This window comes from Falco peregrinus, chromosome 5 (genome assembly GCF_023634155.1).
Source record: "Falco peregrinus isolate bFalPer1 chromosome 5, bFalPer1.pri, whole genome shotgun sequence".
Classification (NCBI taxonomy): domain Eukaryota; kingdom Metazoa; phylum Chordata; class Aves; order Falconiformes; family Falconidae; genus Falco; species Falco peregrinus.
Window position 1 is genome coordinate 99713531 of NC_073725.1, and position 25080 is coordinate 99738610.

General features: G+C 40.8%; 1 protein-coding gene across 1 annotated transcript in view; it reads right to left on the reverse strand.

The window, feature by feature from the left end:
* Positions 1-25080, reverse strand: part of PTPRG (protein tyrosine phosphatase receptor type G) — a 408755-nt gene that overhangs the window by 113072 nt on the left and 270603 nt on the right. The gene's annotated exons all lie outside the window — the stretch shown is intronic.

Here is a 25080-nt window from a genome sequence, read left to right on the forward strand (position 1 = left end):
TGAAATCAGTGAAGCTGGACCTCTTTTAGCCATAATGGAGTTAGGTCTTGGCATCTCTTTGCTATTCATATTTTTACACTTATTTAATTTAGTGTCACTTGGACAAGGGAGAGAGAAAAAAGCTTTGTGAGAGGATCTAGAAGAAATCTCTGATTTTTGATGATGTAATTGCTGGCACTGCCACACCAAAAACTCGTTTCCTGCAGTATTTCTTCTATCACACAGCGATCACCCGTGTCCTCTGCAACGGTGAGACCTAGCACCAGAGAGAGGCGGCGAAGGCAGCAGGAGGGATTAACCCTGTTGAGCTCCACAACTTACAAATTAAACCCATCACTTCAGTCACTTACTTGTAACACAGCCAAGGAATTTACAACCAATAATGCAATTTTTTTTTTAACCTTTTGCCTCCTTCAGAGGTATTAAAGGAATAACTCACAATTTCTGTGAACATGTTCTATTATTTAAGATACTTTCCAATTTACTTTTGGGAAATAAATACTGGCATGCACCTCATCCACATGGTCTATTTCTCTTTTTTTTTTTTTGCCACCGGTCAGCATCAGAAGCCTGTGCCGTGTTGATCGTTTTTGGATGGACTGCTGCCAATGGCAAACAAATTGAATGCAAAAAGAGCTCCTCTGTACTTTATTGCCTGCCCATGACCTCAATGTCATCAGGGAAGACAAAGTTTAATCATTTTATGGCCACGTATTAACATATGAGGAAAGGAGCGGAGATAAAAGAAGAAATCCATGAGACAGGACATCGCGCCCAGCGGGGAGCACACTGTTGCGTAAAGCACAGCACCAGCTTGGAGTGCACTCTTAGGAAAAGGACATCACTGACCACAGCACATCCAAAAAATGCTTTATTGTAAAAAAAATCATGACTTTTAATGGCCTGAGGAGAAAAATAGGACTCACTGCCCAAGTTTCAAAAGAACAAGCATGTCTCTTCTTGTCCTTCCTCCCCATGACTAATTAGGAATCTTAGAAACCTCATTATCTTCTTAGCTAACTGCATTGAAAAAAACCACAACAAGCCACCTTTCATTTTTGTGTTTATTGGGCCTTTTAACTACTACACTGTGTTCAGGACGCATTTTCGTGCTCTTGTCTAGAGACAAAATGTTTTTTTTTAGTTTAGCATTTTAAATGGAAATTGAAGATCCCTTTCTTATCATGGTGCTCCAGAACTTACAATGATCAGGTAAGGCAAGATATGCAATAAAATTATGAAACTAGCAACAGCAGCTTTGAAATATATACAGCTTAGATGTTACTGGCAATAATATTATTAGCCCTGAAGGCTGTAAGCGCTTTGAAGCGTGAACTTTTATATGCCCAAAGGGGTGTTCTGTACACTTTGGATTCTTTATAAATAGTAATCACAGTACACTGGACCCATTGACCCACTTTGTAGGCTCTGTCTGGCTTCTGCATATCACTGAAAATGCAGAGCTGTTGCTAGACACATTCCTGCATCTTTTCCATTTATTCAGGTCTCTCCAAGCCATGGCTACCACTAAAAAAAAAAAAAAAAAAAATCATTAAAAAAGCTACAAACAGTTTAATACAAGACTGCAAGAAAAACTTGCACTGGACTTGAACAATGTTTTATTTATTGCTGCCTAACTATAAGTGGTAAATAGTTTTATTTTGTTTGCTTTGTTTTTATTTCTGGTGACAGCTGCAATCAGTTTGAAGAAAGCAAATAGATGGAAAGAATCCTAAAGGTTAAAACTCTTCCTTTTGGGATTTTCTGTCAAAGTAGATCAATTCTTCACTTCAGCCTTGGCAGCGCCTCTTTAATCTGCTGAGGTGGTATGCCTATATAGATCCAGCTACGCAATCTTTTTGATAGCATATTCTGCAAATGTGCTGTGTTCTTCAATAGCATGAGATCAAGAGCCACGTTCTTTCTTTGGAGGCTGGAAAGCAAATGCTCTGTGCATCTGTAATCTTGTTTTCTCCAAGGGTATGGGGACTGGTATCTCAAGTTTCTTTAAAAATCACATGCAAACATGTACCACTTGCGATGTCAGTTCAGACCTGTACAGCATATAGTCTTACTTTCTTTCCAGATGCTTTTCTCCTTTTTCCTCATACTCACACACTGTTCTCCCAAACCTCACTACAACTGTTTCAGGATCATGGTAATACCATTAGAAAAGTGCCCAAAAGTTTTCTCATTTTGTGGAATGGTTCAGGCTTCAGAACAAAACTTTTCTTATGGTTTTTTTTTTTTTTTTCAGGTTCTCAAAAAAACCCCACCCCACCTTGAATTTCCTCTCTATTTTTTTGCACTTCTCTGTATCCTTTTTCTGCCTGTGTTCACAGAGAAAAGGAGGTTTCTGAAACTCAAAATGTCAAGTTCTATCCCCATTGCTGTACATCTCTAGTTTAACTGGCCTGGAGCTACCATGCTGGTTGAGATCAGAGATTCACCCATACAAGAATCCTGTCTCTGACAACAACTGATACTTAAAAGAAAGGAAGGGCAAAAAAAAGCAGAATAATAAAAAGGACAAAAATCTGTAGAATAAGAAGTGTCCTTCTGACCTCCTTTACGATTCCATGTCATGAAACTTGAGCTTATATTCTTCTACAAACTGTTTTTATCTTTTTCTGTTATATCATCTGTATTACAACAGTGCGGTTTTTATTATCTTATGAATATATCCTGAAGGAAAACAGCAATGAATTCTTCAGATTGACTTTACATGCCACATTTCTCATAATGCCTCGGATGCAGAATTAGAGAAAGACCGTACATCTGTAACAGGGTCTTCAGCACTTAGGCTTCACCCAACACATGCTTGCCAAAGCTCTGCAAAGCTTTTCTTTTCCCGTGAGACAAAAGCAATGAGTTTCCCTCTCCTCCTCCAAGAGGCTAGCACAGAAGACACATCATAAATGACAATTTCTCAAGCACACGAATGTCGCACACAAACACAAACCTGCTATGCTATGGTCTTGAGCATGCTGCACAGCAAGTATTAATGGACAGATGGAAAACCATCCTGAAATTGCCCTAAATACCCATGGTACCGCTACTACAAATGTTTTTTTTCTGAACAAGATGCTTTTGCTCAAGACTGACTAACACTCTATAGGTCTGCAGTAAGCAAGATAAATAATACTTGTGTGCATCATTTATAATTGAAAAATGCCTGTAATCCTCTTCAGCAGAAATAAATAGGTAACTATCATGCTAAGCGCAAGGGAAAAATAAACACAGAGATATCATTAAGCACTTTCCTGTGCTAACAGAGTGCTCACCATAGGGTAAATATGGGATGAACATGACATGAGGAAGCAAAATCTCTTTGTTTATCATACCCTGTGGGTGACTTCGATACCTGGTGTGCATGCCATTCTGAGTAGAAGCAATGGCTTGATGTTAATGCAATGTACAAAACAAGCATTGGCAATGTAGGAAAAGGTAATGCACAAGTGACCCCATTCTGGAGCATAAGACAGAGATGTTCTTCAAGTGAAGTCATGGTGGAAATCATTACTCTAGACAGGTTGCATTTACTTACAGCTCCTGCATGTAGTGCAGGGACTGAGAAATGATTCATTCCTTAGTGAACAACAAGGTTGATCAGTCACGAACTCTATTGACAACAGCGTTAACACCTTTCAGCAGCACAGCCTGCTGTCCCCTGGCTTGAAAATGCTGTTCCTGCAGCCCTACCCTCAGAGTCAATAGGGTAGAGGGCAGGTCAGGGAGCTAAGCACCTTCTCAGGATAACGTTATTAATACTCCAAAGAGGAAAGTTCCAGCAAAGGAGCAAAGCAGGAGCATGATGAGAGCAGAGACAGCACCACAGCCAGGCTGACCATGCTAGTACAGGCACCAAGTCACAGCATGTAAAAATAGATGTTAGCGGGCAAGGTACTACTCTGCTGAAAGTCCCTGTGTTACAGCAGTACTAAGCTCAGGGTCTCCTAATGAGTTAAAAACTCTAACCAGTTCTCATATTCTGTCATTAATTGTACACCAAGTAGCTGAAGCTCTCTGTTCATCTGATTGAGCTTTATAGGACAAACTCAGAACCTCCTGAAGTCTCTGCTTTTACAAAAATCAGCAGAGTTGTAAAGTGTTAAAATTTATACCCCATACTATATAATCTAAACCATACGCTAAAGTCATATATGTGGTCCAAGACCTGTCTGTCTGCTGGAAACCGTTCTATAAAGCAAAAAAAAAAAAAAAAAAAAAAAGTCTCAGGCAAAAATTTTGAGCTTACAATGCTTATTTTAGGAACAGCGACAAATAAAAGCAGAGGAACCCCCAAACACACATTGAAGCAGTTAAACCACACAGCGACACCAGATCTTACCTCCAAGACCCTGCCTAAAGGGCCAGACTTCTCCCACTTTCCACCGCTCTGGGCAGCCTCTCCAAAAGTCAGGTTATCTTCCCACCAGCCAACGTGAGAAGGGCTGGGGGAAGCACCACAAAGCTCTCTAATGATCACTGGTGCTAACCACCTTGTGAAAAGTAGGTGAATATTAATAGCTTAAGAAGCTCAGGAGGAAGGAATACACTTCTCTTTTAAAAATATGCTTACATAGATCTGCTGTATTGGAGAAAAGGGTGTGGGCAGAAAAGAACAGAAGAAAAACCACCTATTCGGGGTGATACAAAATACAAATTTATCTTTCATTTCCACCTTAAAAAAATATCTGGCATTTAGACTTATTAAACTGTCATAAATTTGCAGCAACTGCTTTCAAGCTCATTAAATGGGCTCACAGACAGTATTGCAAAGCATCTCAAAACGAAGGAGAATGCCATAGTCGGCTATATTGAAAGGCAAAATGACATGCATTTTGTGCAAGTCAGAGGAAAATGAATGGCAACAATTTTGTGATACAGTACCTGAGCCTTTCCCCTCCGAATAGTGATATAATTTACTTTTCTCTCCCACTGCAACATTTGGCCCTTGACTTGGAAACTAAATCTTCAATCTATCAAGCCTTACCCATCTGCTAAGTAAAATGGCCAAGACAATCTGCATGCCTTGAATTCGATATAGCCAGCTGCTCCCAGAGTGCTGTGGCATTAACATCCAAAGACCATTCTCTTGTGCTGTAAAGGACAGTGTCTGCCAAGGATGAATGACTACACACTTAACCGTGGCAGCTGAAGCCAGTGACAATGGCTGACACAGAGAGATGCCAATGTGTCAAATTCTACTTTCAATTACAACGGTGAAAGTCAGGGGTAATATTCCCCCAACCGTATGCCTTCAGCTCCCATTCAGCTTGCGGTTAAGATCTACAGCTCACCAGCCAAACACTCAAGTCTCCAAACACTCTGTACAAACAACTAAGACGAAAAAGAAAACTATTATAAATTAAGTAGGTTGCAGAGATTAAATTGTCCTGTAGGGTTTCAGGACAATCAACATGGTTAAGCAATTTATTCTCTTATCAGCTCAGTACTGTTGGACAGATGCCAGTCCTGAGTCTCTATGGGAAAGGACCTGATTTTCACCGCTTTATAACAGAAATGAGAATTCCATTAATGCAAACGTTATGCCACACTATGTATTTTAACATCACAGCAATAAGATTTCAAAGAATCCAAGATAATCACAGACAAAAGAAACATACTTTTCTCAGCAAAGTACATGGCATATTGCTTGTGAAACTCTTCAAATCCATATTTTTTGGGCCAAATTATTTTAGAGATAACTAACAGCATGGGTAGGTCCTACTCCTAACCCTTCAGAACAATGATGCATTAACCCTGCATCGCTCTGCAGCACTGCGAAAGGATATACATCCTGGATTTGTGGTACGCAGCCTTTTGCTCTGCACAAAGTCCATTATCTCCCCTTTCTCTTCTCTCCCTTTTGAAGTCTACATTGTAAAATCTGGTTGTGGATAAATATCTCATTTCTTAAACATTTCTGAATAAAAGGGAGTGAAAGATTTCAGCAGAATCTGGAATGTGGATGAATAGACGGGAAAATTTTACATGTGCTTTGCTTTGAAAAACAGTAGGAAATATTTATTTGGACCTTTTCAGGAGAACTGATGGGTGAGAAGGGATACTGGTCGACACTACAGCACATTGAGCAATCTGTGAAGGCAAGAAAATGCCTACAGAGCTCTCATCACAATGATAAGCTAGATTTGGTGCTGTGAATTTTTCACCTTCACAAGCACTAAATGATCCAAGAATGATGTATTCCTGCTCCTCCACAGATGATATTTTCTTCCATCTCCCCCATATATGCTATAATTGCACATCTCCTTTATAAGTCGATGCAAAAGGACAAATCTGGCCAAGAGCCTGCAGCCTGACAGAGGTGAGCTGGGAGACAGAAAGCATTTGCTGTATAATGAATGGACTGCCCAAAGTAAGTATCCTGCAGAATATATTTTAAGGGAAAACAAGAAATGGAAACAGCCCCCTTAATACTTCAAGTTGCTGCTCATGTGGAAAATCAGAGAGAATAACAGGTACCCAGGCAAGATGTGACACTGAACCTTATGCTGGCACATGCACTATTTCACATAGATACTGCCATGACCTTTGATTTTTTCAAAATGTGCATTAGAGCTGAGTTCGCCTTTACCTATGGCAACTGGTTTCAGGTTCAGTGATTTGAAGGCAAATTCTGTTAAGTTAAATCTGGGGTTTGGCCTTCAGGTGTTAATAATCCCATTATGAATGAAAATATACAGAAGTTATGAGGTGCATATGTAAGCAGAGGGGGTGTTCCTAAACTTATCATTCACTACGTTGTTGGAAGAGGGGGGGGGAGGGGAAGTTAATCAGTCTTCCAATGATTATTTTAAATAGCGTAATGGGTGTGCATTGATCCTTCTAGCTAATTCCACTTTGAATAATGCATCATTCTGACTGAAAGCTTGCTAGTGATCTATTAACTTCATATTTCATCACAGCTTTGGAAGGTACCTACAGTGAGATATTAACTAGCAGTGCCAAAGAGGAAGCTGCACTTTTTCGTTTTTTTCTTTTTCTTTTCTTTTTTTTTTTGTTTGTTTGGTTTTTAAAAAAAAGAGGAGTCCAAAATAGTTTTAAAAGCTATTGAACTGACATTGAGGTCAGGTCTTCTGGCTGTTCCTCATCTTTGGTTGAGTGCAATGCAGCTGCTTGCAGCCGCAGCTCCTCTCAGCCTTAGCTCACCCCCTCCATTGCTTTGTACCTGCTGTCTCTGGACCTCAGGTAGTTAAAGACACCCTGGGACAAGGATGGGTCAAACTAAGTTATAGATCACAACTTCCACTTTCATTATGTCTAGTAGGGATGCCTGAAGATACAAGAAGCATAAATAGTTACTTTTACACCAAAATTTGTCTGAAACAGCAGTATCATAAAAAGAGCAAAGGGAGAGCACAGGCTACATCAGAACATACAACAGAATTTGCACCAGCATGTTGCAAGGCAACGTGCTAATATAAGGGGCTGTCTCAAAAAAAGCAAGAGCATGAAACTCAGAGGTAGAATTAAGAACTGCTTAATAACTCAGCTCAGAGTACGTTGTGTTTGTGCACACTGAATTTCTTTGTTAGTGAATAGAAACATTGATCGAGTGTTGTACAGATGCTGGCAGCTGACTGATCAGCTCACCAGGCTGAGGAAGACTTTGCAGCCTTCCCCCTGCAGCATTACCTCTATTCACTATCACAAGATTTGCAACCACCAGGATGGTAAGAAACAGCCAACAATGTATTTTCCTTTCTTTTTGTAAGCCACTTGTTTGCCTGAACTTTGACTCATTCCATTGATAAGGTAAGCATTAATTTCCCCAAAGTATCCTTGCCCTTTGAAAGCATGATACAGCTAATTTACTGCAAGTGAATAGTATATTTAATTAACAAATCATTGGAAGATCTTAATACGCATATATCTGAGGAAAACCAAAAGTTATCTGCAGCCCAAAAGCGCAATCTGATTAGTAGCAATAGAATATCTAAGATACAAAACTCTGTAAAAGACAAAAATGTAATTGCAACACAGAGGAGAGACAGCTTCAGTGGCAGATTCTCAAAGCTGGGAAAGCTTGATTGATAGACTTTACCATCTGCAGCTGCGCAAAAAAAAAAGGCTAGAGTAGCTGCAAGTTTATTTAAAGCAATTTTGGTGCACTGAGCCTACTTGTTCTCCTTTGAGAAAATAATATGATTTCTTCATAGAGCATGTAGTCTACTTATTTAAGCAGCAGTGTGCAAGATCTCTCAATCCTACCAGCAGTTCAGCTGGAAAAATGACACACCAGGGGGTAACATTTTATCAGGATGGAGGCTATTTTATAAAAACTGCCATCAGTTATAAACTGTTCTCACCATCTGAGTTTAAAAAAAAAAAAAGAAAAAAAAGAAGGGGAAAAAAAAATAGTTGAGTCTCTTTTAGAGTTTCCACAATCTGCTCAATTTACAGGAGTTTTTAGGCAAGAATAACCATTGTGACCTAAGTAGGGAGGAAAATGAATTAGTGTAATGAAAAAAATATAACAAGCACTACAACCAGATCATCCTACAGCACCCACTCTTTGATATACAGCTTCACACATTTGGAGAGGCTAAACTCAAAACTGTGAAACCAAGAATGGAAGTTAGCTTTCAATTTCTTCTGCTCCTGGCTTGAATTTGGTACAAACATGTGCAACTGAGGAAAAAAAAAAAAGTTCTTCTTTTTTAAAAATAAAACAATGAAATCTGATGGCTAAACAAGAAAATGGGCTAGGCAAAATGCAAAGGGTGGAAGGGAACAGCTCAGACGGGCATCTGGAACCCCAGCATTTTGCAGGGGTTTATAATTTAATTGCTCCAGCTAAGCTGGCCTAGGATGCAGCAGAGATTTCCAGCCTTTTCTTTCTCTTCCATCCAACACAAAGGATTTTGGTGAGAGAGGTCACAGCAATCACCCCTTTAAAATGAAGAAAAGCAGTCATCTCAGCTTCCCAACATCTTTCATTCATTCTGTATGAAAAATCCTCATTTTTTTCTCTCCCAGCACTGCCCTCGGCTCACTTCCCCACAACAGCAGCGGCTCCCTCCAGCCCGCCAGTGCGAGATGACTCAAGCCGGCATCTATGAGTCACAAATACAAAGGATGCAGAAATGTCAAGTAAGTTACACAGCCACTTCCCCAACGACAACCACACCTCACCTCACAATTAAATTAGAGATCCAATGAAAACAAATTATTGTAGGGCAGATTTTTTTTTCTCTCTTACTTTGAAACATCAAACTCCAAAGTAGTTTGCTTGCCATTCCTTTTACCTCATTTTTAAGGACATTGACGTGAACTCATCTACTGAAACTGCTGCAGGAATTTTTGCTACAGCAAATTCCCCATGTGTAATGTAGCAGCCATGGGTCAGGAGGGCTCTCCGGCTTCCAGGCATCGTTGTGGTACAAGAACCCACTGTTAGACCAGTGGTGTTCATTAACAGCTTTCTGGCACAAGAGGATGAGTCTGTCAACTAAGATACATTTTTGTATTTGTAATTCTCTTTCAAGCAAGTTCTTCCATCTTCACTTATCCTTCTTAAATTTCGAGTGTCATTTAAGTTCTTGCAGGTGTGTGCAGCTCTGCAAAACGCCATAAACCTGTGCAGTTCAGTGCTCATGGTACCTAAGGCAGAAAGCGCCATCTAATCCTCAGAGCTTCCTCACGTCTGCCTCCGTTCTCATTTCTGAGTTGCCTCCCTCTTCCATCGCCCACCTGGCACCTCCTCCTCGCTCTCTCTTCCCACCCAGTGAGCTGTTTCTGTCTCCTCCAACACTACAGCATCCTCTCTTCCCAAACCATTCCACATAACCCTCGCACACCCTTGCACGACTCTGCCACCTCCTCCTCTCCACCCCCAGCCTCCTGCATCACCACAGAAGTCCCTGTGCCCTCCCACCCCCACCCAGATGTCCTTCATAGAGACAAGGGAAAGAAGTAGCCTCAGCTATTGAGGGTGGCAAGTGGCCTTATCCAAGGGAGACTTGGATGCCAGCAGACAGGGTGCCAAGGACACCAGCTGCAGGACTGCCCAGGACTCCAGAGCTCATGGGCATGAAGTGCAGGTGCACCAAGAGCCACATCCCTCAGCCAGGCTGGGTACCAGCAGCAGGGCAGCCACAGCAGTAGTGCTCCAAGAAGCAGGTGCGATGAGGCAGTCCTTATCTCAGTCTCCTTCAAGCCACTGAATTAAAAACGGCAGGATGTGGCCTGCAATTTTCTTAGCTGCTTCTAAGCTACTCAAGTTCCTGCAGCAATAACAGTAGAGCTCAAAACCCGCCCCCCCCCATTTCACCTGGTGTAACACTATGCGCAACAGTGAGGATCATATGTCAAGCTGTTTATTTTTCACTCGGTTAGAATGACCCAACAACTCACTCAGTTCCTTACAAAACCCTTTCAACAAGTATCATGGCTTGTGTTTAGAGGAAATGGGGAAATTATCGTACAGAAGAAAACCCACTTAGAACATAAGTGCATTAAAAGCCTGGGAAACATTCAGTTTGTGGCAGCAGTTTCTTCCTCTTGAAATACAAAGAAATAGAAAAACTAACATGACATGTATGCTTGTTTCAAGATGTTCTACATTTCAGCAGTGGCACAGTGAATGCTATCCAATCACTGTGAGTAGGTGATAGTCTTAAAGCCACAGATCTCCCCAGGATGCTCTAGCCTTCATGCCTCTGCTCCACAGGTTTCTTACATTTTTCCGGTGCTCCTGTGGAGCATGACCCATCTGTGGAGGGGGTTTTCAAGCTCTGGCTCTGGTCAGGAAGCCCTCCTCCTACACAGGATCTAACTTCAAAATTACCAGAATCTCAACATCGCAGGGAAAGGTAGGAGAAAAGAAATAAAATGCAACTGAATATGATTTAAAACAAAACTTAAAACATGGTTGGAACAAAAGGTGCTCTTTGAACAAGTCTAGTCTGACCCAGAGCAGCGAAGACACTTCCTGCAGGTGGGTGTACACAGGAATGCTCTCAGGAAGGGTCTTCCATCTCCTGTCCTCTCACACACTCTGAATCTGCTTGCCAGCGAACCTGCCTATTAATTTGAGGTGTTTACCTCCTTCTTTTTCACTTCTTTTCACACCCCAGCGCTTTAACTCCTAAGTGTCCACAGATCATGTACGCTGGTTATGATCCTATCACCGACACCGTGGCCAGTCAGCTGGAGCATCCAGGCTCCAGGCACATGCTTTGCCACAACCTCGGTTTTGGTATCCACCTCTAGAAAAGTTTATTATCTCTCCTCTCAAAAGCCTGGCAGGCTGCATGGTCCTTTGATGTCACCACGCTCATATGACCACATGCAACTGATACCGCAGCCTGCATTGGGCTTTTCCCTGCCAAAAGCTTGAGCTGGTCTGGAGCAAGGTAAAAAGCCAATACTCTGTCAGGGCAATCCTCAGAGGGCTGTCGCAAAGGGACATGTTTGCTGCCAGGCTGCATAGGCAATTCTCCCCAAAATACCTGTGACCCAACATAGTCTGAATTCCAGCCCAGCTGTAACGCGCAAACAAGGAGCACTGCACTGATGGCTGCTGTGAGGATGAGAGGCTTTCCAGAGCCAACAGCAGCGAGCACCAGTGCTCAAAAGCTGGATGCCGTAGCATCCCACGTTCTCTGCACACTGGCCTGTAACCCCTGCATACTGGTAGGATGCACCTGCATCTGCAGCTCAGCTCTGCAGATTTCAGGGGGCGGGGGAAGCAAACATTTTAATATATGGCATGATAAGGAAGGCATAAAAAATTCTTCTATTTTTAGGGGTAAGACACTAGTTATACGCCTCAGATGCAATGCAAGCAGTAATGAAGGAAGAAAGAGGATACTTCCTAAGAGGTAGGCATAGCCTGGGCACTTACGACATATATGCAGCATTAAAAAAAATTGCTTCTGACACAAGAACAGCTGACAGAGATAATCTCCATAGCTCAGCATGAATTTATATAGCCTTTCAGCAACTCTATTAGACAGGTGTGGTAGCAGCCAGCTGTACTGCATGCACAGACCAAGTTTCTCTGAAACCTGAGGGCCCATATGGCCCTGCAGCACACCGAGGTGGTACCACCTGCCCAGGCATCACCCCCCTCTCCCACCACCATCTGTCCACAGAGAGGTATCGGTATCGACCTGAGGGCTAGTGCAGAGCTGGTCTAGATAACAAGCGAGTTCAGACTCACAAATAATGGGTGTTTCCATCCACAACCCAGGGACCACCAAACAGCTCTACCCAGACAGGTTTAAAAGCCAGCTTTACTTCTGGCCTTGAATTCTCTGCCCAAGTTATGAGAAGAGACAAGTCTAGCCATAAGGTGGGGTGGGCTGTGTGCTATTAGAGAAGGTAAGCTTATTAGCTGAAATATAATAAATCTCCATAGATATCTGGAATAGCAGAAGGCAACAGTTTGCTTACCCATATCACTGGTAATGAGTTGGCAAGAGGACAGCATTCCAAAACATAAACCTAAAGCTTAATTTGACTGGTATGCACTTTGGGAGAGTACCTGGGGAGAGTAACAAGTTTGGGTCACCTCAGATGGGGAACTATCTGTCTGCTCATGTCTCCCACAAAATGCAGCAGGATATAAAAGCATGTGTTTTTTAGTGGTTTAGAGTACAAAATCCAGGGAAAAAAGAACTTTGAAAAGTGATTGATGTAGTCTAATCATGTTTCACACAAGAACATTTCAAATTACGTTAGATGCTTTTATAGGATCTAGATATGATAAAGACTGTTTGCCAGGTGGCAAGGTAGGTAAGGGGGAAGGAAGGTGTAAGGAAATAATTTTATGTTGACTGCTTCTAAAACACAGCCATGTGCGTAATGTGATGAAAACCACAGACAAAGTACACACAAAAAATTAACTAGTTTAGCTGTTAGGGTTATGGAGCTTTGCTTTCTAATCAATGCTTACTCATATAGCTGTTTTTAAACATTGATCTGGTAGCATGATCCTGAGGGAAAAATGAATATCAAAAGGGGTGATTTAATTCAATCATCCTGATTCCTGCATAACATGAACCTGTTTCTTCAAAAGCCCAGAAAGCAGTAACCTAAGCGAAGCTTACAGATCAGCTAATATATTTACAGCCTTAAAATAACATGAGACACACTACAAAACACATTGAGATCCAAAGTTAATCTCTTTCAGCAATATTCTTGCTGCAAGTAAAGATGAATTTTACAGTAAAAAATCCATTTTATCAGGAGCAAGACTGAGCTTTCTAATAACCAAGCTACTTTCTAACGTGGTACATCATTTTACTCATAAAGAACAGTTTGCCAAATCTCCAGTTCGGCGTCATTTGATACAGTACAGATGCTGTGAAACCAATACCTTCTTTCAGAAAGTCTCTTTACTCTTGAAAATGACTACATTACGATGCATTTTTGATGGTACAGTTACAATCAGCAGCTAAATACTTTTCTCATGGTCTCAGCCAGGCGGCTTTTCTTTGGCTTCTCAGTGCTCCCAGAGCTGTGAAACAGTTGCAAACACTGTAAGCTCACAGGAAAAATCCTGCTCCATCTTGCAAGCCTCTGAAAAATCACTATTCAGAGATGCTGTGAACAGATTCATGCAATCTTTATTTAACACATATTTCAATTTTCGGCACAGGATAACATGGTGACTGGCATTCTTGACTCTCATCTATCTCCAGTAGAGCTTAATGTGCATAAAAGCACATCCCGACTTCTTTGCTGCTTTTGTTCAGGGAACTCTGATGCAAACACACCTGAGCTTAAAACAAAGGGAGGTTTAATATTACTCAAACTGGGACCATTTAGCTAATTTCAGAATCATCATCTCAGCTGGATTATTTAGCTAATTTCAGAATCATCATCTCAGTTGGATTATTGTGCTTTTCAGTGAATCTTAGATGTAGAAGACACGTCTGAAAGCTACTAAAATTACGCTGTATAAGGGTTCCCAAGTTTACACACTCCCATCTCCACTCTATGGACTTGAAGATTTCTGATTTAGATTCATGGGTGGCAAAACATCAGATACAAGGATTGCTCTGGGCAAGCTGCCATCTCGGCTGCAGAATTATTTTTGGGGGCAATATGCCATCAGCATTATCAGTTAAGCCATCAGCCATACATACAAATGTCTGCCTCTGTACAAAGATATAAAGAAAGGGACCAGACTAGGCTCTGATTTACTTTCATTGCCTGCCTTTGACCTCTGGAAAGAAAACCACCGGCTCAGAAAACCCTCAATAATCACCTCTCCCACAGTTGTCCTGCAGCGCAGAAACTACAAATGACAAAACCCAGCAACAACTCAACCCTCCGGCAGCAATCTGTAACACTGGATTTACAATAATTTAGGATAGATTATAATTAAATTACCGAGGGATATTTTCCTGCATGCTTGCTCTGCACCATGTGTAACTTTTCAGAATTATACAGTAATATACAGGAAACCACACGTATCGTTGGCAATAACTGGGGTGGTGCTTACAGGGACACGCCAACCCAACACCAATCCATGCTGTCCCCGAAAGGGGTGGGCAGCACCCTCTGCTCCCAACTGCTCCCCTTCCCTCCCTTGAATACTTCCATGCTTTCACATCACGTACATTCTGGGATAAACATACTGACATTTCAGCCAGACCTGTTCAGTGACTGGGCTAAGGATGGATGAGGTGGGCAGCGTGGACGAAGGCAGGATTAGCATTACTACGTAGCCACCTCACTGATCATATAAAAGTGACACGTTCCATTTATTTGTACAATCTGAGCCCTAAGTGATTCTTACATCTCGCAGCAACCTATTAACAAAAAAGAGACTCTGTGAATGGAGTATCTGGGTAAACACTTCAAACAAATACATAAATTATGCATAGTCGGTATACTTTTTCTACCTTAGGGATCAAACTGAAACAAGACTAAAGAATTATGCTTTATTTGTATTAAAAATGTATTAGCTGCTGTCCGAGAAGGTTTTCTAGAATGTTTGGTATGCTACCCAGGAAATTCTATCCGAAGCTTACATTGTTTATTATTGCCAATACTAGGAGAAACTTGGCACTGTTATATCTGAGAACTACAGTAATAATTCTTCAGGCAGAACAGCTTAAATTTAATAAGAATAACTTTTTCATCTGAGCCAGAAGATCTAAAGCAAAGGAAGCCCCAATTTTACCCATCTATTTTATGTATTCAGACTTTACAACCAATCTCACTTTTATGGCGCAAAGTGAAACTAGGCAATCATTTATGAATAGATCCTGTGCTCACCTTCACTTAAAATGTGCCATAACACTAACCGGTAACCAGAGACATATGAAGACTACAGTTTCATGAAAGGTACAGAGGATGAAAACAAGTGTAATTTTTCTAAGGGGTACACAAATCCTGTGCAAAATCCTGCAGAACTGGGTGATGTGGACTGGAGAGGTGGAGTTTCCTGCCTGAAATGTTAGATTTCTCCATCTACAGTCCATGAATGTAAACTGCATGTAATTGACTTGATTAGTCCTCTGAGCGACAAATGGGGTATGAGTCCCGGATGGCTACAGAGGATGTTTTTTTGCAGAAAAAGAAATCGAATTAAATTTAAAAAAGAGGTAAGCAGATAGGCATAAAACCCGATCTTCCTGGAACCCAGGCTGGATGTTTAACAACAGGGAGAAAACAGGGACTTATCAGAGGCAGCTGCTGCACTTGAGAAGAGAAAGATGAACACACAGCTTTACGTCTCCTTTGATTCTGTAACTAAGACCAACTCTATCAAAACTCTCCAAAGACGTGCATAGCAAAAAATAGATACCTTATTTCCAGCTTCTCTTTCCTTTTCTGAAACAAAAAAGGTCATGTCAAAATGCACCAGATTTGGAACATGTGAGAAAGAAGGGGATGAAGCAATCATTGCTATCACAGAGAGGAGAAAACATACTTGCAGCAAAGAAAACAAGCCATGTTCAACGGCTTATCAGTGCTCAAAGACACAAAGAGAGACGCTACAAGGGGCTGTTGTCCCTCTCCTAGAGCAGACAACAGGCGAGTGACAGGAGCCTGCATGGAGGCTGGGGGCTGACTTCGACCCAGCTCTCATGGCATCCTGCCCTAGGTCTGCTTTGTGATGTTTGGTGAAGTGACAACGTGATGCATCCACAAAGCACACCAGAGAGTAAAATGCAAAAAGCATTACCGTAGTTAGGGAACTAATTTGTTTTTTAGTCTAATGGTTATAATCAGCAGACTTCCTGAGTATCAATCTTCCTGAACCACAGAGAGGGTGAGATTATAGACTGAGAACTGTAATTTTTACATATTAGACATCTAAGTGTCATTTTCAGGAGTCTGGTAATGAAAACTCCACAAAATATTTTTCTGTCAATTTAAAGATTTTTATGGTATGGCTACAAAAGTGCTATTTTATTTTTTTAAAGACAGGATATTTTTACATCACAGAGAAGTAAATTACTGTGTTTAAGATGCTGACACTAGACACTATAAATATTCCTAAACTGACTCCACTTCTGAACGTCAAGAATGAGAGGAAGGAAAGGGAGGAAAAAGAACATACAAATGCATGCTGATCAAGTTCTTAGGGCAAGTTATTCAAATAAAGCCACTAAAATATGAGGGGACAATTATGAGAATTAAGGCTAACAAATTGGTATGTAATTTAATGAAGCAAGTTAATAATGGCATCCCACCTGGGATTAATCATAATACATTAATCAATTAGGAAGCATTGGGAAAGCAAAAAAGCTGCAAGTCAAAAATGTTTACAATGCTGTAAACTGAAAGACAGTGATCCTGACATTCAAATGAACATTCAACTGGGAAAGTGCAGAGATCTATTCCCCCTGCAATGCACACAACCAGCTCTCATTAATGGTTCAAGATACTGAGGAGGAGAGACCCCATAAAATGTACAGAGAGTGTTTTTAAAATTTGTAGTGTCGCACAACTTTGGATTCCAAGTCCTTTTAACAGCAAGAAAGTTTACAGTTCCTTTCTAGCATCAATAATTGTGATGTTTCTGTTAAATACATTAAAGGACTGCAATTTATCACAAACAGCTAAGGTCACTCGATAACCCATCACCGTTGTTACCCACCCTCCTTACTACTGCATCCAAACCTGAGAAGTGACAGCACAAGTTACGATCTCAAACTTTGCAGTTAAGAAAGCATTTACAGTGCATTTGGAGAATAAATAAATAAATAAATCTATCTTTTACCTTCAGTTAGAGTTTTTTTTCCAAATACTTTAGAAGTTAATTTCTCGAGATATATCTGAGCCTAAAAACCAAATAAAAGTCACAGACTCTGCCTTCTGGTATTTTGGTCTGCATTGTAAAAAGAACTGCATGACACCGCTTTCAGTACAGACCATATCCTTTAAACCACAACCTAACAAAACTGCTTTAATTGAAACTACTGCATTTTGGAGGTCACCTCACAAAACCAGCCTTCCTGCTCTTCTGCCTCCTTGGAAAATACCATGAACAAGTTCACAGAGCTGAAGAGAAGGGAAAGGAAGACGATAACTTGGGCAATGAAGAAATGCACATAAGGTAGATTATCTTTCTACACTGCACAGTCAGCCTGTGGATAGAAAAGTTTCAACACAGCAGGTTGCAGCCATCATGATCTAGAGACTGCAAATGCCTCTTGGCAGAACACAGGCAAGCAGAAGCAGAACGATGTGTTTGCTTCCAAGAACGATCTGTTTCAGCCGCCCTGTCAGTCTGTCTGCCTCCAAATCCAGCCCCGCTTTTGCTCATGCATTTGTACCTCACTCCTCCGAGCACGCTTGCTCAGGATGTTCAGGCTGCTGTTGTGAACACCTCTGCTCTTAGCAGCCCCAGAGTTAGCCACGTGGGCTGCTTTTCACAGATAAGTTGTGACAAACGTGCAGCCACGCGAATGAGAACGTGCAAGCCCACAGTACCCTGCACACCAAGAGAAACTGCTGATGTTGGTATGGGGTCTGAAATGAGGGACACCAGGAGCCCAGGCTCTGCACAGTGACCCCACCAGCAAAGGTGCGTATCGCTGCTGTTGTCAATGGACAGAAAATTTGGAGTGCTGAAGATTATCTGGTTCAAAAGCCCCCCAGGTGAAAGGGCCTGCTTTTCACCTGCACATTTCAGCTAACAAAGTCCTCGTTTCTTAGGCCCAGAGCAGCATGACTGATGAACATCACCAGGCTCACAGCCCGACCCCATCCCAGCTCCCCAAAGCGCTCGTGGCTTTTCCTTGGTGAAGTCCCAGGGCTCAACCACCCCAGCAGCCTGCTGCTTCCCTACCTGCCTGCCCTGCTTCAAGCTATGATCCTTCAAGAAAGGCTGCAGCGCTGCCCATCTCACAACAGGATCTCACTCCACTGCCAGAACACTCTGGAAGCTTCCCTGTTAAACTCAAGACTTCATCAAGAATTGTTTGCTTAGTACTCTCAAGAGTCAGCCTACTCATTTATGTACTAAAATAAAAGATGAAGAACCTTATTACAAGAGACTTTAATTTTTTTAAAAAATCTCTGCTGTAAACAGCAATTTTGCTATTAAACATGAGCAGTCTGGGCAAAGGTATGAATCAGAATAAAGTTAAAGTCTCATTTTTAAGCACTTGAAAATCAATAAGCACCAAAATTGAAACTGGATATATATTTTTTATTCACAGAGCTATTCCCCATCTGTTCTCCCCTTCCTTTCTTCTTTTACATAAAATATTCAAAAATATTCATATTTCCCAAAGAAACATTCAACAGAAGTTGAAATAAAAATCTGAATTTGGGGCTTAGTTTAAAAAATTATTTCTATTTTCTTTAATGGAAAGGTAGAATATATTTTCCAGAAACAGACACTTTTCATGAATATTTGCCTTCTACATCATTACAGGTATTGTACAAGGTGTTTCTCAGAACATGTACTCTCAGTGGTGTACCGACCATCTCTACCTACTCTGACTTGCTGGTCTTTATATGCCAGGGTAGTTACTTTGTATTTCTATATTATTCTTCAACCACTTAAGGGCCCTAGTACTGCTTTTATTAGCAACAACTAATGGTTTTAAACAGCTGCGACAATTTAAAAATGCTGGGAAACTGGACTTAGTGAGCAAGAACACATTTCAAATTGTTTTGCTTGTCCTCCGTTACATGGAGAGTTACTAGTACATAAATATTTTGACAAATATAAATTATGATTTGTAAAGGCATTGAGTAAGTACCTTTAGCTTGCACACATTCTCATGTTATGAAGATGATAAAAAAATACCTGTACTAATTACTAAATAATAGTACTGCCAATCAATAATAATTGTTTTATTATTCATAAGCTACTATTATTAAAACACCACGGGTTCTAATGTAACCATTAAAAGAATTAATACTGTAATTTAATTTTAAGGTCTTTACATGTATCTGAAGTCTATTAAAATAAATGAAAAGCTTCTCAATGACTCTGGATGATGCCCTGTGTGTTAATGATGCTACATGTTATTTGAACTACTGCAAATCACCTTTAAGATATTGCCTAAACACTGAAGCAGTGATTATACTTCATGTAGGTGGATATAATGTTTCAGCAGAAGCGCACGCCTGCCTCTCCCTTCTTATTTTCACAATCAAGCTAGTTTTGCTCAGATTTTAAATGCTCAGCTTTATAGTAAGGGAGAGGTGGAATTAGGGAATTGCCAGGAATCAAGATGGGAACACAGGAACCTGGTCTCCTACCAGATACAGTTTTCTCAACAGCTACTGTATTTAAAGCACTTGTTGAATTTCTTCGGTTATGATGGCAAGCCCATGAAACACTTAATGAAAGGGAAGAAAAAGGAATAAAAAAGGCTTCTAGGGAAGTTAAAACTTGAATTCTGTTATTTGAGAAACATACACTAAAAAAAGCGTATTTGTGCCAAGTATTCAAGGGCTTTGATGGTGTTCCACCAATTTATTCTGTGTTTAGGTCATTTAGGTCCTGTGAAAAGTGAGTTATTGGTTGCCTTCATAAAGCACCCCAAGAACTACTACCAAAAAAAACTTACAAAAAGCAAGGCCACAATTGGTATTTGTTTTACTGAAGAACAAATCTCTGCATACGCAAATTAGTAGGAAATATAAAGACATTTACATACAACATACACATAGATGTAAAAGTGCTACACGTTATTTTTTTCAACAACCGTGAAAGAATGTTAGTATTGGAAAAGAAAATGAAAAGTAAAATTACAGTCTAAGACCTGTAAACCTCTGGGCTTTTATCCCACTTACTTTTGAAAATACTGTTAGTTGCATATTTGCTGTCAAGTACTAATTACCTTTAAAAATCTAGCCCTGCACTGCTAAAGCTCTTGAGTGATCCAGGTATCAACATCATTCATCATTACAGAGATAATTTTAATGATGAAACCATTGCTAAAAGTTATTTTAAAATTAATTTTTATTTTAACTTCTTTAGAGATGATTTGTTTGAGTACCTGAGATACAGTAACTAATCACTGATGGTTTTCTGTGCAAATAATAAAACAGATTTATATGCCCTCCCTGTAGGAACAAGAATTCCATCACCTCCTCCTGAATTTCTGAGCTATCGAATATTTGATGAGTGCTTAGGGAATCAGTATTGTGTCTTTTCACAGCAGTAATCAAGGAATGAAGTATTCTCTGCTGTAATGAATCTACCACAGGCCCAAAAGATGAATATTTCAAATGCAAAAGCAATATGTTTGTTTTGAACACATTTAAGTTTGGCTTTAATAAAGCAAGTAGTGAAGTGTGCAATGAATTATATTGTTAGATGGTTAAAACAGAGCCGAGCAATATGTCTGAATGCATTTAATCCAAGTAACTACTCATTTTAAATGTGACTTGTAAATATGTATTACATGTGCATATACGAATGGATGACTCAGGGACCAGTGAGAAATCTGGGCCTTCCCTTCCACTCCTGGCTTGCTTCAAAACTGGCTCAGCCTGATAATTAATCAAGGCCTGGAGCCAGAATATCATTAAGTACAAGTTGAACCTTATGCGTGCTGAAATTAAGCACGTGCCCCAGCTATTCACGTCAGGATCATTGCAATCTGCCTGACTGGGACCGGCTACGTGTTTCAGCGGATCAGTGGGCCTCAGCGTGCAGCCACAGGCACCTTTTAAGGTGCACAAAACTCTGAGCCCCTGCACATGGGTGCCGTCGCTGCAGCACTACCGGATCTGCAAACCCAGACGCCTTCACTGCAGACCAAGAGGGTACTGCTGGCGGGAGGCAGCGGATACATGGTTAAGCATCTTCCGCTAGCGCTAGCTTCGCTTTGAGAAACACCAGGTAACCCCAATTGTCACATTGTTTTCTCCTGAAAACAGGAGGCAAAGAGAAATCATTGGCATTATCTCATGTCTCCAGACAATTTGGATTTTTGCTAAAATAACAGGTGAGCTCCCTTTATCAACAAAAACCCAAGAGTTTTTTGACTCACATTGCTGTTTAACACTCTGATCCCCTCTCCCTCTCAAAACACACTTTTTCCCACAGACATTCCTACTTTTAACAAAAAGGCCATCTTCCCCACTGATTCCTCCACCCTCAATGGGCGTTAATAACCATGATACCTGATGTATATACAGTAGGCTGCAGCTCCCGTGTCCCCTCTTCAGGTTGCTCCAGCTGAATAAATTTTAAAATAATTTGAACTAAAGAAAAAGATCAGAGGTTCCTAAATCACTTTGCTCCTCTATTACACTCACTGGGCCTCAGTGAGGATGAGAGAGGATTTTGAAGGAAACACCACAGCATGGTGCAAGGTTTTGTTTATTTGCTGTTCAGATTTTGCACAGTGAGGCACCTCATTCTGCCCCAAATACACAGCTACAGAACAGAAGTCTGTAGGAATTTTCAGCAGAGTCAAATCATCTTTTGCTTTACTTACTGCACTCCCCTGTATTTGCAATAGTCCTCAGCATGATGCTTGAAGTGACGCTATGGTCAGAAAAGGGACCAAATATTATGGGACCCTTTTTCTCAACATATCTGTTCACTGTACAGCTTGTACTCCGGTGCAAAAAGCAGCTTTCAAAGTCTGGTTAGAGATTTCAGGCCAGCTTGTCTCATTTACCTATTAAGAATAACTTCCATAGAGTCCCCACAGTGCTCTTTTATGTGAGACTCTCTGAGTGTCTATCCACAATGAAATACAAAGATGTACAATTAAGGCAGTTATTATATGCAAGAATTGTTTCTTGATTTTAACTAGTAATTTTTGTTATTTGCCAGGAGAACTGACCTGCAGCATGCAAACAGAAATAGAATTTATCAACAATTTACAGTGAAAGCAAAGAGAAAAACATAGATTTAATTAGCAGTTTCAACAAAGTTCCAAGTGCTTCAATTATCCAGGTTCAGAACCAATGTACTTCACCTGGAAATTACCCTGAAACAGTGAATTCAATAAGGAAAATTCTTATAAAGTCCAAGTTAAATTATTTAAAAAGGAGGAAAGAGGGTTCTTAATTATTTAATGCTTCACCAATAATTATATAGTTCAGTATAATGTTCACTCACTGGAGAACCTGATTTTCAAAGGAACATTTGTGAACATCAGTCAAACAAAAAACACCTGCCAGACTATAAACTCAGTCAGTGCAGTACACATTCATTCCAACACAGCATTAATGCATTAGCAAAAATCCAAGTCTTGACTCGAAGGCAAACCTAGCCAATAATTTCCGTGTTAAAATATTTACATAGAAAAGCATGCACAATTCAGTATTTGAATGTATTTCTAAAAAACAGTATGACCTCAATTGCAATGAATTTTTAAGCTGTTCTAGATAAATGAGTTGGAGATGGGACTACAGCTCTGGAAAACAGCAAACTATAAAATTAGTGTTTGAATAGTCAAAGCTGCCAATCAAAATGCGACCATGGACATCTTCAGGACATTTCATTCAGAAGTTACTAAGAATCAGTTTTAAAAGACAGCTTTTAAATTAGCTGTATGAAATACTACCCATGGCAAGATTATCCACATGGTGCCTTGGGGAGCAAGGCCAAAACCACCAAGTATTTCTGAACAAAACTGTAAAGGTTTTTCCAAATTGTGGTTTACCAACTCCAGCGCATGATACGCAGTTGAAGGAACCTAAACAGCATCTTGGTGAAACACAGTATGGATCTGCAAAGGATTATGACCACCAATTAATAACCCTATGTACACAAACTCAAGCTCTATGGGACAAGTTCTGGAAAACCCTCATGTTGGCCAAAATAGTGGTTGCCACACGGAAGTCCTTAGACTTTACTTACATGGGCCAGAATTCATAGAATTACGGAATAGTTTGGGTAGGAAGGGACCTTAAAGACCTCTAGTTCCAACCTTGCTGCCATGGGCAGGGACACCTTCTACTAGACCAAGTTGCTCAAAGCCCCGTCCAACCTGGCCTTGGACACTGCCAGGGATGGGGCACATACCCTTCCAGAACGGGGACTTTGGCCTCTACAAATCTTTCTTGGCAGCTACCTTTCCATCTTGGAGCAGAGCTACCCAGAAAGAAGACCTGATGCACTCAGTTGTTTAATGGCACACCACTGATTTATCACTTCAGCCCAAAGGCAAGGAAAGCAATACCCACCCCCCCACCCTCCATTTCCTTGCAGCCGCAAAACAGGTGGTCCCTGGGTCACTTTGCCAAGGAGTTACCTTACCCCCACTCTCTGGAAGAGATCAGAGACTGTTTATCAGTAATGGCTTCAGATTTCACGGCTCCTGGAGCAGAGGAGCCCAGCTGCACCATCATCCAGACTTTACAGCCTAATGTCCTGTGGCCTGCAGGGCTAGAAATGATGAAAAGTATAGATTTCTGCTTCCCTGAGGGGACTGCAATGCTCGATTGTGGTCTGAAAGAGCCTGAGGTCTCTTACAATCAAAGATGGCTTTTTTTAACAGCATTACAGACTATTTTAGGTTATTTTTAGTGAGTTTAATGGCTCCCTTGGAATCGTGCAAAGTGGGACTTGCAGTAAGCATCACACCTGGCTTTGCAGGTGGGGAATACAAAATACAGTCCCACTACAATTTTAAGATCCTCTAAAAACAGGTTTTATGGAATAAATGTCACAAACAGACTAGGAAATGGTGCGACATGGGGCCAGAGCTTCACATGGCTTATGTGAAGCACACCAGGGTAATTTAACAATTAAATTCCAGACAGACGATGCCACAACACGTATTGCACACCATGACAGAACACATGCTCCTTCTGAAACGGCACACTCACATAATGTACAGCTCCTCACTATGGCATAAATCAAGTAACAGTGCCTTTGGTTGTTCTGTTTCTAAACTTTTGTCTTTTAAGGCCAAATTCAATTTGCCCAATGCTTTCCACATCACATCAAGATTAAGAAGTCTGGGAAATCATCCTGCTATGCCACTGTAAATTATCACAGCTCCACCAACTTTACCCTAACATGAAACGCCACACAAGTGCTCAGAATTCAACAGTGATGAATTTAACATGCTTGCTTCCACTAGCCTGATGTCAGCAGAGTTACAGCAATTTATGCAATACAAGGATCTGTCCTTTTCTCCTTATCAAAGCATTTGATCAAAATCAGTGACATGGAAAAAGACAACCTTACTTAATTTGAGCAGGAGAGTCAGGCTTGTCACTTTAACATCATAAGAAAAAGGGAGGTATTTACATATGGGTGCTTCCATATTCTTTTTTATCTGGCTTCACAAAGATAACAGTAAGATCACTTTCTTCCAGAGTAAAAACTAGTGTGAAACCTCACAGACGACCAGCATTTTCCCTTGTTCTTCCCTCCCTCCTTTCCTTTCTTTTGAAAAAGCAACACCTTGACACATTTCAAATCATCATTAGCCACTTTTCTGCCTGTGACAGCCTGGTTGTGTGGAGTTGCTCCAACTCCCTCTGTTCAATTCACCCCCAAGTCAGAAGGGAAAAAAACCCTCCATTTCTGATGCAACATGACAAAAAGCCCACATTGCTGAGCACCACAGCCACGTGGCTTGACCTGCCAGCCATCGCAAGCAGCAGCCTCTACCCTGCACCACAACTCTTGAGCGTGTTGAACCAACA